The sequence below is a fragment of the Lampris incognitus genome, chromosome 12 (genome assembly GCF_029633865.1).
Source record: "Lampris incognitus isolate fLamInc1 chromosome 12, fLamInc1.hap2, whole genome shotgun sequence".
NCBI classification, from domain to species: Eukaryota; Metazoa; Chordata; class Actinopteri; order Lampriformes; family Lampridae; genus Lampris; species Lampris incognitus.
Genome location: NC_079222.1, coordinates 23,840,246 through 23,856,169, shown reverse-complemented (window position 1 = coordinate 23,856,169; position 15,924 = coordinate 23,840,246). Strand labels below are relative to the sequence as shown.

The following is a 15,924-nucleotide window of genomic DNA, read 5'->3' as shown; positions in this document are numbered from 1 at the left end:
CACACCACAGTCTTCCTTCTTCAACTTCCACCATTTGATCCTTGGCTCTGCCTCCACTCTCTTCCTCCTCTTTGTCTCCAAAGTCACACTATAGACCACCATCCAATGCTGCCAAGCTACGTTCTCCTCGTCACCACCTTGCAGTCTCCAATACCTTTCAGATCGCACCTCCTACATAAGATATAGTCCACCTGTGTGAACTTTCCCCCAATCTTGTAAGTCACCCTGTGTTCCTCCCTCTTCTTAAAATATGTATTCACCATAGTCATTTACATCCTTTTTGCAAAATCCACCCCATCCGTCCTTTCACATTCCTCTCCTTGAGACCATACATACCCATCACCTCCATTCCCTTCACCAACATGCCCATTGAAGTCCACTGCAATAACCACTCTCTTCCTTATGTACACTCTCCACCACGTCATCCAACTCACTCCAGAACTATTCTTTCTCTTCCATCTCACACCCAACTTGTGGGGCATATGCGCTGAAAACCTTCATCACCCCTTCAATTAACAGTTTCATACTCATCATTCTGTCTGACACTCTTCACCTCCAACACACTCTTGACATACTCTTCCTTCAGAATTACCCCTACTCAATTTCTCCTCCCATTCACACCATGGTACAAGAGTTTGAACACACCTCCAACGCTCCTAGCCTTACTCCCTTTCCACCTGGTCTCTTGCTCACACTACCTTCCTTATCTCCATCACATCAACCAGCTCTGTCCCTTTACCAGTTGTATAGTGCCAACATTCAAAGGTCCGACTCTCACCTCCACAATCTTAACCTTTCTCCTCTCCCACTGCCTCTGGACTTACCTTCCCCCTCTCTTTCCCCTTTGCCCAACAGCAGCATGGTTTCCACCAGCATCCTGCTAGCCAACAGTACCGATGAAGGTTGTTGGTAACCCAGGCCTCGACTGAGCCGGTATGGGATTCTGATTTATGATCCACATATTTGATCTGAAAAAGGTTTAATGTTGGATGCCCTTCCTGATGCAACCCTCCCCATTTATCCGGGCTCGGGACTGGCACTAAAAATGCACTGGCTTGTGCATCCTCAGTGGCTGGGTTTTTCTCCCTAGTCTTACCCGTTTTTTTTATATATTACTGGTAAAGATTTTTTTTTTACTGCTGAGCTGAGCTGACTCTCATCCAGCACATTTCATTGTATTGTTGACCCTGTTAACCTACATATGACTAATAAAACTGAAATGTGAACTTGACTAATCTACTTACGTCTCATACAAACAGAAACATGAAACAGTTCACTGACGAGGCATTACTCACATTGGAGGTCTTATTCGAAGATAGGTACCTACAGAGAAAGAACAAAAGCAGACCAAACCAATTAACATGGTAAAACAGTGAGATCATTGTAAAATCTGCACTGCTAATCCAAGTACAATTCATTTAAGCAGCAGAAGAGAGGGGAATGAGTAAGAGCTGGAAGCAATCCTGTGTGTTAGTGTCTGACCCACAGCAAGGGGGTTGCACCACTATGGAAATAAGACTTTTGAGTGTATGTGTTTCAACCAGGGTTATTCTGTGGGAAAAAAAAGTAGTAGCCGGGTCAGTCGTTGTGGGCGCACAATTGAATTTTGAACTGAAGGACATGTTGTCATGGACTTGAACACTTGCGTTCCTGGAAGTTGAATCAATTTTATGATTGTTTGCTCTAACTTCACTATTTCTGGGAATGGAATGACTATGAATATACACTGCTCAAAAAAATAAAGGGAACACATAAGCAATGCAATGTAGCTCCAAGTCAATCACACTTTTGAGATATCAACCTGTCCAGTTAGGAAGCAACACTGATTTGTGAATCAATTTCACCTGTTGGTAAATTGTCTAATTTCCACCAGGTGGAAATTCGACAATTTGCAAGACAACCCCTATAACAGGAATGGATTTGCAGGTGGTGGCCACAGACCATTTGCCTGTCCTCATCTTTTCTGGCCGATCTTTGGTTAGTTTTTCATTTTGCTAGTGCCCTCACCACTAGAGGTGGCATGAGGCGGTATCTGCAACCTACAGAAGTTGCTCAGGTAGTGCAGCTCATCCAGGATGGCACATCAATGCGTGCTGTGGCAAGAAGATTTGATGTGTCTCCCAGCACAGTGTCCAGAGCATGGAGGAGGTACCAGGAGACAGGCCAGTACACCAGGAGACGTGGAGGGGGCCGCAGGAGGACAACAACCCCGCAGCAGGACCGCTATCTGGTCCTTTGTGCAAGGAGGAACAGGAGGAGCACTGCCAGAGCCCTACAAAACGACCTTCAACAGGCCACTAATGTGCAGGTTTCTGCTCAAACAGTGAGAAACAGAATGCATGAGGATGGTATGAGGGCCCGACGTCCACAATTGGGGCCTGTGCTCACAGCCCAACACCGTGCAGCCCGATTGACCTTTGCCAGAGAACATCTTGGTTGGCAGATTCGCCATTGGCGCCCTGTGCTCTTCACAGATGAGAGCAGGTTCACACTGAACACATGTGACAGACGTGAGAGAGTCTGGACACGCTGTGGAGAACGTTCTGCTGCCTGGAACATCCTCCAGCATGACCGGTTTGGCGGTGGGTCAGTGATGGTCTGGGGAGGCATATCCTTGGAGGGCCGCACAGACCTCTACGTGCTAGCCAGAGGTACCATGACTGCCATTAGGTACCGGGATGAGATCCTCAGACCCATTGTCAGACCATATGCTGGTGCAGTGGGCCCTGGGTTCCTGCTCATGCATGACAATGCTCATCCTCATGTGGCCAGAGTGTGTCAGCAGTTCCTGTATGTCGAGGGCATTGATGCTATGGACTGGCCTGCATGTTCCCCAGACCTGAATCCAATCGAGCACCTCTGGGACATTATGTCTCGTACCATCCGCCAACGCAATGTCGCACCACAGACTGTCCAGGAGTTGACCGATGCCCTGATCCAGGTCTGGGAGGAGATCCCTCAGGAGACCATCCGTCGTCTCATCAGGAGCATGCCCAGACGTTGTAGGGAGTGCATACAGGCACGTGGAGGCCACACACACTACTGAGCCTCATTTTGAATCGTCTTGAAGAATTTCCACAGAAGTTGGATCAGCCTATGTTCTCATTTTCCACTTTGATTTTGAGTAGGATTCTGAATCCAGACCTTAATGGGCTAATGATTTTGATTTCCATTGATCATTCTTAGGTTATTTTGCTCTAAACACATTCCTCTGTCTGATAAATAAAGATTTTCAGCGGAAATATTTCATTCATCGAGGTCTATATTGTGTTTTTAGGTGTTCGCTTTATTTTTTTGAGCAGTGTATAAACCGGGGGTATCACGAATTTATACAACTACTACCATAGTGTACATATGAATTAAAATTGTGTGGCTGTAAGTAACTCCAAAGCCATATCATTTTCGAAATCATTTACTGATCAAAACTGGGATATTATACAATACTGATATTATAAATATTAACTTGGTATTTTAAAGCCCCTGAGTTCTTTTTGCCAAAGCAGAACACAATTTTCATGACCAGTATTCACCAGCATCTCTTCTGAAAAATTAGTTGTCATTTCCTTTAATTAAACCTGAATAACAGGCATCAAGCCTTTTTCACATGACACCAACACAAATTCACAAACAACTTTCTAAGAATTTTTTAAAGTTTTTGGGACAAGTATACATTTTAATGCTCACAGTTTTATATCAAACTTCAACTGGATGACATTCCCATGTTTGCCATGATTACAAAAACACTTAAATAGGGGTTAGGGTCAAAGTAGCTGCATGGATGTATTGACAAGCACATGCACACACCAAATACACTCATTTGCAGGGCAGAGATATATTTAGAGCATCACCTTTCTACAGTACCAGGGATAAGTGTTGGCGCTTAGGTTAAGCAGGGAGATTGTTTTGTGGGATGGTAGTTACATACAAGGTAGTTACATACAGTACAGCATGTCAGGTCATGCTGTACATATGTGTATGTGTGTATTTATACACAACAGTCACCTCCATTAATCAGCGCGTGTTCTGGTCTTCCATTATCTTGAAAAGTGTAGTTAATGACAGCAGAGGAGATACTGCTTGTGGGGTTCTGGTCACTGTCCATTGTGGCTACCATCTGAAGAGACACAAAGAGGATAGAGAGAAAGAAAAGGTTAACAGTGCAAACAAATTTCAACTAATCATTTCTGAAACATTATCTTGAAAGGCATTAAGTACTTCGGAGCCAGAGATTTGCTACTGAACATAGGACAGTGCCCCAGTCATTTAAAAGTGTCGGACCACTGGTGATTGGCCCTTTCCTGTCTAGGCCCTAAAGCTTGGAAATAGGCTTCCCAGGCAACCTTTTTTTTTTTTTTTAAATATTCAAAAAAATTCAAAACGGATAATACTGGCTATTTTCAACTGCCATTAGTGCTGGACGATATGGCCTAAATTTGATATCACAATATTTCATTATTACCAAATATCAATAATCAATATGACTCGATAGTTGCAGTAAAATTAATATGTAAATAATATATAAAATTGACTCACACTTAACTGATTTGTACTGTGAACCAGAACATTTAATATTATCATCAGCATAATGATATAACTCTTGCCTGCATACAGTATTATTGAATTTAAAACAGCCTAAAATATGAAAAATAAATAAAGCAAAGAAAAAAAATACTACTATAACTTATGGGTCTTGAACATTAGAGCAGAGGCCTACTTGTTTAAATTCAAAATAATTTCAATTGCAAATTAGTACAAAACCCATAAAACTCTTGTCTGCATGCTGTATTAATTAATCTAAATAGAATAATCTTGAAAGGTGGAGTCAGAACTTTGAATGTTGGCACTATGATTGGTAAAGGCAGAGAGCTGGCTGATATGATGGAGAGAAGGAAGGTAGATATACTGCGAATGCAAGAGACAAAGTGCAAGGACAGTAAAGTCAGCAGCAAGAGTTCGATTCAAACTCTTCTACCATGGTGCAGAGGGGAGGAGAAATGGGTTAGAGGTAATCCTGAAGAAAGTGTACTTCAACAGTGTGTTGGAGGTGAAGAGAGCATCAGACAGAGTGATGAGTATGAAGCTGGAAATACAGGGTGTGATGTAGAATGTTGTTGGCACATATGCCCTGCAAGTTGAGAGTGAGATGGAGGAGAAAGAATTCTGGAGTGAGTTGGATGAAGTAGTGGGGAGTGTACCCAAGGAGGAGAGAGTGGTGATTGGAGTGGACTTCAATGGGCATGTTGGTGAAGGGAACGGAGGTGATGAGGAGGTGATGGGTATGCATATAGTCTCAAGGAGAGGAATGTGGAAGGGCAGATGGTGGTGGATTTTACGAAAAGGATGGAAATGGCTGTGGTGAAAACATCTTTCAAGAAGAGGGAGGAACACAGGGTGACACGAGTGGAGGTAGGTGCAACCAAGGACAGAGGTGGAAATATGCTGACAAGCGAGAACAGTGTGTTGAGAAGGTGGAAGGAGTACTTTGAGGGGCTGACGAATGAAGAAAACAAGAGAGAAGTTTCGATGTGGGGATAGTGAATCAGGAAGTGTGGTGGATTGGCAAGTATGAAGACTGGAAAGGCGGTTGGTCCAGATGACGTACCTGTGGAAGCATGCCAAGTACACCACTTGTCTGAGTTGTCCCGGTCACTGCTTAACCCCCTCTGCCAATCCGGGAAGGGTTGCAGACTACCAAGCCCGATACATGTGGAGTCTCCAGCCGCTTCTTTTCACTTGACAGTGAGGAGTTTCACCAGGGGGATGTAGCACGTGGGAGGATCACGCTATTCCCTCCAGTCCCCCCCCCCCCCGAACAGGTGCCCCGACCGACCAGAGGAGGTGCTAGTGCAGTGACCAGGACACATACCCAAATCCGGCTTCCCACCCGCAGACACGGCCAATTGTGTCTGTAGGGACGCCCGACCAAGAGAGAGGTAACACGGGGATTCGAACCAGCGATCGCCATGCTGGTAAGCAACAGAATAAACTGCTATGCTACCCAGATGCCCTGGAAGCTAGACTAAGAGAGGTGATGATTAGCGTGCAACAGCATGGCTTCATGCCACAAAAGAACACTACAGATGTGGTATTTGCTTTGAGAATGTTGATGAAGAAGTATAGAGGATATCAGAAGGAGTTACATTATCTTTGTGGATTTAGAGATAGCATATGACAGGGTGTCTTGATGAATGCTCAATAATCCATGTAAGAAAATCAAAGAAGGTTGAATAAGTTCATCTGGATACAATGTTTATTGACAGATACGTATCATCACGCAACTAAGTGACATCTTCAGTCTAAACTGACTGCAGGCATCCCCAGCCTTATAAACAGCACAGTATAATACAGTTGCCTAACGACCAAAACCATCGACCAGTTTCATATGCAAATATGTGTACTATTCACAGAGGATTAGGGAATGTTGCAATCACAGCATTGTAAGATGAGGAGAGATGTAGTCTTAGCCCCCCCCTCAAGTTCACGGATGGTCGTTCCCTCTTAACATCGATGGCCTCTTTGACTCCCCGTTCAAACCATTGTTTGGGCATCTTCCTGGCTTTGAAAAATGGCCAGTTAGGATAACCACACTTAACCAGGACCCAATGTGGGATTTCTCCCTTTCCCCGGCCGCTGTGTCTATCGGTGAGGACATTGTCAGCTTGGTGGTACAGTGTCCTGATGACTCCTAGTTTGTGCTCCAGTGGATGATGAGAGTAAAACCTGATCAGTATGTGTTGGTTTGCAGTTGCGACAGATGTAACCCCCCCCCCGTACATCTGTCGCCATCTTACAATGCTGTGATTGTAAACATTCCCAAGTCCTCTGTGAATAGAACACATGGCTATTGTAACTCTAGTTAATGGTCATGCCCATATTTGCATATGAAACTGATTGGTGGTTGCAGCTGCTATGCAACTGTATTTTTCACAAGGGTGGGGATACCTGCAGTCAGTTTATAGACTGAAGAGATCATTTAAATGAAAGATGTAATGTATCTGTCAATAAACGTTGTATCCAGATGAACTGATTCAACTTTCTTTGATTCTGTTACCTGGATTATTGAGCATGCATAAAGACATATGACAGCGTAATGAGAGAGGAGGTGTGATACTGTATGAGGAAGTCGGGAATGGAAGGGAAGTATGTAAGAGGGGTTCAGGATATGTATGAGAGCAGTGTGACAGTGGTGAGGTGTGTGGTAGGAATGATGGATGGGATCAAGGTGGAGGTGGCATTACATGTGATGGTGGTACCATATCAAGGATTGGCTCTAAGCCCTTTCTTGTTTGCAATGGTGATGGACAGGTTGACGGATGAGGTCAGGCAGGAATCTCTGTGGACTATGATGTTCGCAGATGACATTGTGATCTGTAGTGAGAGTAGGGAGCAAGTTAAGGAGAGCCTGGAGAAGTGGAGGTATTGACTGGAGAGAAGAGAAACGAAAGTCAGTAGGAGCAAGATGCAACACATACGTGAACGAGAGGGAGGACAGCAGAATGGTGAGGATGAAGGAATAGAGGTGGTGAAGATGGATGAGTTTAAATACTTAGGGTCAACTGTTCATAGTAATGGGAAGTGCAGAACAATGGTGAAGGAGAGAGTGCAGGCAGCATGGAGTTGGTGGAAAAGAGTGTCAGGAGTGATTTGCGATGGAAAGGTACCAGCAGGACCGAAAGGGAAGATTTACAAGATGGTACTGAGACCAACTATGTTGGAGATGGTTGCAATGATGAAAAGACAGAAGGCGGAGCTGGAGGTGGTAGAGTTGAAGACGCTAAGATTTTTGTTGGAAGTGACGAAGAAGGACAGGATTAGGAACAAGTATATTAGAGGGACAGCTCAGGTTTGATGGTTTGTAGAAAAAGCAAGAGAGGTGAGATTGAGATAGTTGGACATGTGCGAAGGAGAGATGCTGGGTATATTGGGAGAAGGATGCTGAGGGTGGAGCTGCCAGGCAAGAGGAAAAGAGGAAGGCCAAAGAGGAGGTTTATGGATGTGGTGAGGGACGATATGCAGGGGGCTGGCGTGACAGAGGACGATGCTGAGGACAGATATCATTAGAAACTAGGTGGGATTGCAGCTGGGGAGCAACTACTCTTTCAAGCCACTTCACCAACAAAGAGAACTGAAATTAGTCAATAGTTGTTTGGCACAGATTGAGAACAGGCTTCTTGATAACAGGAGATAATGCAGGAGTTTTAAAACATAATGGACAATACTAGAAGCAAGACTAGTGTATATCAGGAGGCAGGTATTAATAAGAGGGGTGGGGGCAGAGTCTAGCTGGGTCTAAGAGTAGTATTTTGTATTATGTAAACTCACTTTTAAGGTAGATTGACATCCATGTATTAGACAACCAGGACTGCTGCCATGTCTGAGCTAGCTGCACTTTTAGCAAATGATCTAGCATTAGCTAATTATAGATCTATACTTGTTATTAGTATAAGAACTAAGAGACTAGCATTCAGCATTGCAGTAGTTTGTTAGCAGCATGGTGGGATATGAGCTATCAGGAACTATGGCAATTATGACAAGAAACACATCAATGATATATAATATGTTACTTACCAATTTCAAAATTATTATTGATCTGCTTTTATTGAAGCTTTTGACTATTTTTAATAACCACCCAAACCTCGAGTTTTAAAAATTCCAGTCACTAATATACATCCCAAAGGCCCCCCCGACTGGGAAATGTGCATTTTTCACAAGAATAAGCCTTTTAATATGACAATGATAGCAAAGAGATTATCAGCATTGTCTACATGTAACTATTCAGGTTTGTGACTAAGAAAAGTGAACCTGATTTTCAAGATCCAGTAGGTAACTATTTCTGGCAGCTGTGGTGCATGACATAAAAAGTAAAGGAGGCAAGTTAAAGTTACAACTGCTTCTTCATTGGCTATATGTTAAGTATAATCAACTACAAGTGATGTGTCCCGTTGCTATACCTGGAGCTGATTGGTCTCTCCTCCCTTGCCAATGACCAGAGCACCTTTGTTGGCTGGGATTAGAATCTGTTGGACAGCACTGTTGCCATCAATCTCATCATCGAAGCCACCACCATACCGCACAATATCATGCAACAAGCTCTTGGCCTGCCTGGCGATTGAGTGAACAGAAATGGAAGAGATCCAGGTCTGACTATTTTTCAAATGACTTCATAGATTTGACAGATTGGAGGAAATGTAACCCCCCCCCCAATAAAAAACGTCACTACAATTGAGTGTGAAATTCAATCGTTTTGCATTATTCTCTCCTCTGCAGAACAGATAGATTTCAGTCTATCAGTCTATCCATATCAAAGCCAGAGTGGTGAAACTTACCCAATGCCCTCTGGAGTTCCGGTCAGAGTACAGGGCCTGTCCGGCATGTATCCACTGCCTGTGGAAAAAGAATGAGCAGGCACACCAAACACAACATAACTTCATAGAGATACAGTACAGAAAATGTAAGCTTCGTGAAATATTCATGCACAAACAAATATAAAACAAATACTTATAAATACCCACTCTACCTCTAACATACAAAAGGTGAATCAACGTAATAAAAATTGACAAGTAAATATTGCAGTAAAATTGTTTATGTTGATGTCTTGATGCCTGCTCAATAATCCAGGTAAGGAAATCCCAGAAAGTTGAATCAGTTCATCCGGACACATTTCGTGGGAGACTAAATGTTGTGGCCAGATGAACTGATTCAATTTTGGAGCTTATTGTGATGGTGTGTCAAATACAACAGCAATAGAATAGAATAGAATGCTCTTTATTAGTCATTTTGTACATACATACAAATTAAATTTACTCTGCATTTAACCCATCCTAGCTGTGTAGCTAGAAGCAGTGGGCAGCCGCCGTGCAGCACCCGGGGACCAACTCCAGTTATTTCTTCCTAATGCCTTGGTCAGGGGCCCGGACAGGAATATTAACCCTAATATGTGTGTCTTTTTTGATGGTGGGAGGAAACCTGAGTGCCCAGAGGACACCCATGCAGACACAGGGAGAACATGCAAACTCCACACAGAAAGGACCTGGGGTTCGAACCCAGGATCTTCTTGCTGTGAGGCAACAGCACTAACCACTGGTCCACCGTGGTACCCCAAAAATCAAAACCAAGTAATTGCTTTTAGTAAACATTAGTTTAAAGTACCTACATTCAAGAAAATTGTCTGATGCCACTAAATATCTGGTTCCTCAACCAAGATAATCCTTCTGGCAGGATATACAGTAATGAAGTAATGCATATCTAATCGTAATCTCTATGAACAGATTATTTATATACATAACACACACACACACACACACACACACACACATATATATATAGTATATATATATATATATAATCCAGCGAGTCAAATAAATTTTTTATGAGACAGTACGAGCCTGTTTCATGCCATAAACTCACTGGATTATTTTGCTCCATATTTGTTGAGCACATTCCCTACCGTTGAGTGTTTCTTTTAACAAAGTTATATATACACTATATGTACAAAAGTATTGGGACACAACTCTGAATCATTGAATTGAGGTGTTTCATTCAGACCCATTACCACAGGTGTATAAAATCAAGCAGTTAGCCATATAGTCTGCATTTACAAACATTTGTGAAAGAATGGGTTGTTCTGAAGAGCTCAGTGAATTCAAGCGTGGTACTGTCATAGGATGCTACCTTTGCAATAAGTAAGTTTGTGAAATGTCTTCCCTGCTAGATATTCCAGGGTCAACTGTAAGTGGTACTACTGAAAAGTGGAAGCGTTTAGGAACAACAGCAACTCAGCCATGAAGTGGCAGACCATGTAAAGTCACACAGCGGGTACAACGAATGCTGAGGCGCATAGTGTGTAAAAGTTGCCAACGCTCTGTTGACTCAATAACAGCAATCTGTTGACTCCAAACTTCCTCTGGCATTAACATAAGCACAAAAACTGTGTGCCAGAAGCTTCATGGAATGGATTTCCATGGCCGAGCAGCTGCATGCAAGCCTTGCATCACCAAGCACAATGCCAAGTGTCGGATGGAGTGGTGTAAAGCATGCTGCCGCTGGACTCTGGAGCAGTGGAAACGTGATCTGTGGAGTGATGAATTATGCTTCTCCGTCTGGCAGTCTGATGGACGAGTCTGGGTTTGGCGGATGCCAGGAGAACGTTACCTGCCTGACTGCATTGTGCCAACTGTAAAGTTTGGTGGAGGACGGATAATGGTATGGGGTTGTTTTTCAGGGGTTGGGCTAGGTCCCTTAGTTCCAGTGAAGGGAAATCATAATGCTTCAGCATAACAAGACATTTTGGACAATTCTATGCTTCCAATTTTGTGGGAACAGTTTGGGGAGGGCTTTTTTCTGTTCCAACATGACTGTGCCCCAGTGCACAAAACAAGTCCATTAAGACATGGTTCGGTTAGTTTGGTGTGGAAGAACTTGACTGGCCTGCACAGAACCCTGACCTCAACCTCATCTGACACCTTTGGTATGAACTAGAATGCAGATTGTGAGCCAGGTCTTCTTGTGCCTGACCTCACAAATGCTCTTTTGAATGAATGGGCAAAAATTCCCAGACACATTCCAAAATCTTGTGGAAAGCCTTCCCAAAGGAGTGGAAGCTGTTATAGTTGCAAAGGGGGGACCAACTCCATATGATTTAGAATGGGATGTCATAAAAGATCCTGTAGGTGTAATGGCCAGGTGTCCCAATACTTCTGTGTGTGTGTGTGTGTGTGTGTGTGTGTGTGTGTGTGTGTGTGTGTGCGTGCGTGTGTGTGTATGTATGTATGTATGTATATATATATATATATATATATATATATATATATATATATATAGTTCTGGGTCTACCCCGGTGTCCTCCCAGTTGGACGTGCCCGGAAAACCGCCAAAGGATGGCGTCCTGGAGACATCCTAATCAGATGCCCGAGCCACCTCAACTGGCTCCTTTCGATGCAAAGGAGGAGCGGCTCTACTCTGAGTTCTCTCCAGATGTCTGAGCTCCTCACCCTACCTCTAAGGCTGAGCTCAGACACCCTACGGAGGAAACTCATTTCAGCCACTTGTACCTTTGATCTCACCCTTTCGGTCACTACCCAAAGCTCATGACCATAGGTGAGAGTTGGAACGAAGATTGACTGGTAAATTGAGAGCTTTGCTTTTCGGCTCAGCTCCCTCTTCACCACAACGGTCCGGTACAACGTCCGCATTACTGCTGATGCTACATCAATCCACCTGTCAATCTCCCGCTCCATCCTACCCTCACCCGTGAACAAGACCCCGACATACTTGAACTCCTTCACTTGAGGCAACAACTCATCCCCAACCTGGAGGGAGCAATCCACCATTTTCCGGTAGAGAACAATGGCATCAGACTTGGAGGTGCTGACTCTCATCCTGGTCATTTCACACTCAGCTGCCAACTGCCCCAGTGTGTGCTGGAGGTCACATTCTGATTAAGCCAACAAAATCACATCATCTGCGAAGAGCAGGGTTGCAATTCTGAGGTTCCCAAAATGGACACACTCCTCACCTTGGCTGCACCTTGAGATCCTCGAAGTTTGTCTTCGTTTGATGGCTGGGAGAGCTGGTGCTGGATTGGCTGGAAGCGCTTGGTCTGTTGCATCCTGTGGGCCCAGGGACCACGGCCCTGTCCGGAGCTGCGCCCGAAGAAGTAACGCCAAGGTTGGTCTGACAGGATGCAGAAGCGGCGCAGGCTAAGCTAACTCCTAGCCCATGCAGACAGGCAGTTCCGATAACACCGAGGGCGGTCTGGCAGCAGCCTCGCTTAGCCTTGACTGTGTCAAAGAGGAGTCAAAAAGGCCATCTATGTGAAGAGGGAATGACCACCTCTGAACCGGGGGGGGGGGGGGGGGCTAAGAGTACATCTGTCACCATCTTACAATGATGTGAATAATACACATTGCCACTGAAACTCTAGTTAATGCTCACGGCAATTTGCATATAAAACCGACTGTTGTTTTCGGCAATTATGCCACTGACCGGCAATTATGCCACTGACTGAACTTCAGTCAGTTGAGACTGAAGAGGCCATTTGGATGAGCGATGAAACATTTCTCTCAATAAACATGTCCAAATTAACTGATTCAATTTTCTATGATTTCCTTACTTGGATTATTGAGCATGCATAAAGACATAATATAAAAAAAGTTAATCAAGCCCTACACATAATGAAGCACAACATCTAGTTGGGCATAATATAAATTTCAATAGCCATATTAACAAAAAGACTGTAAAAGATCTTACCCCCAGTAAACTGAATCTTACAACCTGATTCAAACTGAATCCTTGAGATCTGCTCACCTCCTTCTCGAATAACTATTGAGTGAGAAACGGGTAGGTAAACTTAAAGTTGGCCCCAGGCAATAACATAATCATGTGGTAGCATACTGTCAATACTGGCAATTACCATTTCAAAGTCTAGAACGGACTGTGGTGGATACTTACCTATTCTCATAATTTTTTCAGGCACTTGGAAGCATTCTGTAATAACCCTAAGAAAGCAACATAATCAATGGCACTGGTTGACTTAAAAGAACTATAATAATGCAAGGATAACCTTAACCTTAAAACGATATGTGAGGCCTTTAACATGCTAAGTAACTTTAAGATCTTTGAAGGGCTACAACATACATATAAGTGTACAGACACTGAGAGAAAAGTCAAATTCAAATTCAAATGTCTTTATTTCAAACATACAAAATACAAGAAAAAAAGACCAAGTATAAATAAAACAAAAACAAAAAAACAACAAATGATAAAAGTAAAACAAGAAGAATTCAACAAGAATTCTCAATAGAGAGGCCAACAAAATTATATGTTTGATAGGAAACATACAGCGAGCAAACGAGAGACATACAGTTATTCACACAGACTTGGACTTTCAGTGAAGTGGTATTGTAGTGGGTGAGGGTGGGACAGTGTTTCAACAATTACAATATAATATTCATTGAAAAAAAATGTATTATTTAAAACTATTACAATACAAGTTTTAGTTCAACTTAAGTGCCATGTTCACAGCAAACATCCCTGGAGTGTACAGACAACATCAGGGCAGTGTTAAGGATGCGTAATGAAAGTAATATACACTGTCCAAAGTTACACATTGGGGATACTTTGTGGCAGTGCTTTCTTCTCTGATGGGTGAGCCAAATCACTCTATTCTTAATATTCTATTTAAAGTTATTTAACCCAGCAGCTGAGGATGCACAAGTCAGTGCAGTCTTACTGCTGGTCCCAAGTCCAGATAAATGGGGAGGGTTGCGTCAGGAAGGGCATCCGGAGTTAAACCTTTGCCAAATCAAATATGCGGATCATAAATCAGATTTCCATACCGGATTGGTGGATACCCAGGTTACTAAGGACTGCCAACGGTACTGTTGGCCCAGAGGATGCCAGCAGAAACTATGTTACTGTTGGGTGAAGGAGAAGGAGAGGGGGAAAGCATGACCTGAGGCAGTGGGAGAGGAGGAAAGGTAGGAGTGTGGAGGTGAGAGTCGCAACTTAGAATGTTGGCACTATGACTGGTAAAGGCAGAGAGCTGGCTGATATGATGGAAAGAAGAAAGGTAGGTATACTGTGTGTGCAAGAGACCAGGTGGAAAGGGAGTAAGGCCAAGAGCATCGGAGGTGGGGTCAAAATCTGTGCAATTCACTTGTCACTTTTATGTACAAATCTCACTTTACATATGTGTACTGCTCTTATATTCTACTTACATTTTATTGATATATATATATATATAAAATTCCTTATATTTCTCCCTATACTCACTACTACTACTTTCGGCTGCTGTCGTTAGGGGTTGCCACAACGGATCATCCGTTTCCATTTCTTCCTGTCCTCTGCATCTTCCTCTGTCACACCAACCATCTGCATGTCTTCCCTCACCACATCCATAAACCTCCTCTTTGGCCTTCCTTTTTTCCTCTTCCCAGGCAGCTCCATATTCAGCATCCTTCTCCCAATATACCCAGCATCTCTCCTTCACACATGTCCAAGCCATCTCAACCTTGCCTCTCTTATTTTGTCAACAAACCGTCCAACCTGAGCTGTTCCTCTAATATAATTGTTCCAAATCCTGTCCTTCTTCATCACTTCCAATGAAAATCTTAGCTTCTTCAACTCTGCCACCTCAAGCTCTGCCTCCTGTCTTTTCGTCAGTGCCACTGTCTCCAAACCATATAACATAGTTGGTCTCACTACCATTTTGTAAACCTTCCCTTTAACTCTTGCTGGTACCCTTATGTCGCACATCACTCCTGACACTCTTCTCCACCCATTCCATCCTGCCTGCACTCTCTATTTCACCTCTCTTCCACACTCATTGATACTTTGAACAGTTGACCCCAAATATTTAAACTCATACACCTTCGTCACCTCTACTCCTTGCAACCTCACTAATCCGCTGTCCTACCACTCGTTCACGCATGTGTATTCCATCTTGCTCCGACTCACTTTCATTCCTCTTCTCTCCAGTGCATACCTCCACCTCTCCAGGCTCTCCTCAACCTGTACCCTACTCTTGCTACAGATCACAATGTCATTTGCGAACATCAGTCCACGGAGACTCCTGTCTGATCTCGTCCTGTCCTCCACCTGTCCACCACCATGGCAAACAAGAAAGGGCTCAGAGCCGATCCTTGATGTAATCCCAACTCCAGCTTGAACCCACCTGTCATTCCGACTGCATACCTCACCACTGTCTCAATGCCCTCATACATATCTTTTACCACTCTTACTTATTTCACTACCACTCCTGACTTCCTCATACAATACCATACTTCCTCTTTCAGCACCCTGTCCAATGCTTTCTCTATATCCACAAAGACACGATGTAACTCCTTCTGACCTTCTCTATACTTCTCCATCAACATTCTCAAAGCAAACATCGCATCTGTGGTGCTCTTTCATGGCATGAAACCA

General features: G+C 43.5%; 1 long non-coding RNA gene across 1 annotated transcript; it reads right to left on the bottom strand.

Annotated features, from left to right (window-relative positions):
• Window positions 1-70: 70 nt before the first annotated feature.
• Window positions 71-9,362, bottom strand: LOC130121535 (uncharacterized). The gene is made up of 4 exons (XR_008811082.1): window positions 9,327-9,362; window positions 4,003-4,114; window positions 1,296-1,323; window positions 71-154 (listed from the first exon to the last, which is right to left on the bottom strand). It is a non-coding gene; the product is annotated as an uncharacterized LOC130121535 (long non-coding RNA).
• Between the last annotated feature and the right edge of the window lie 6,562 nt (window positions 9,363-15,924).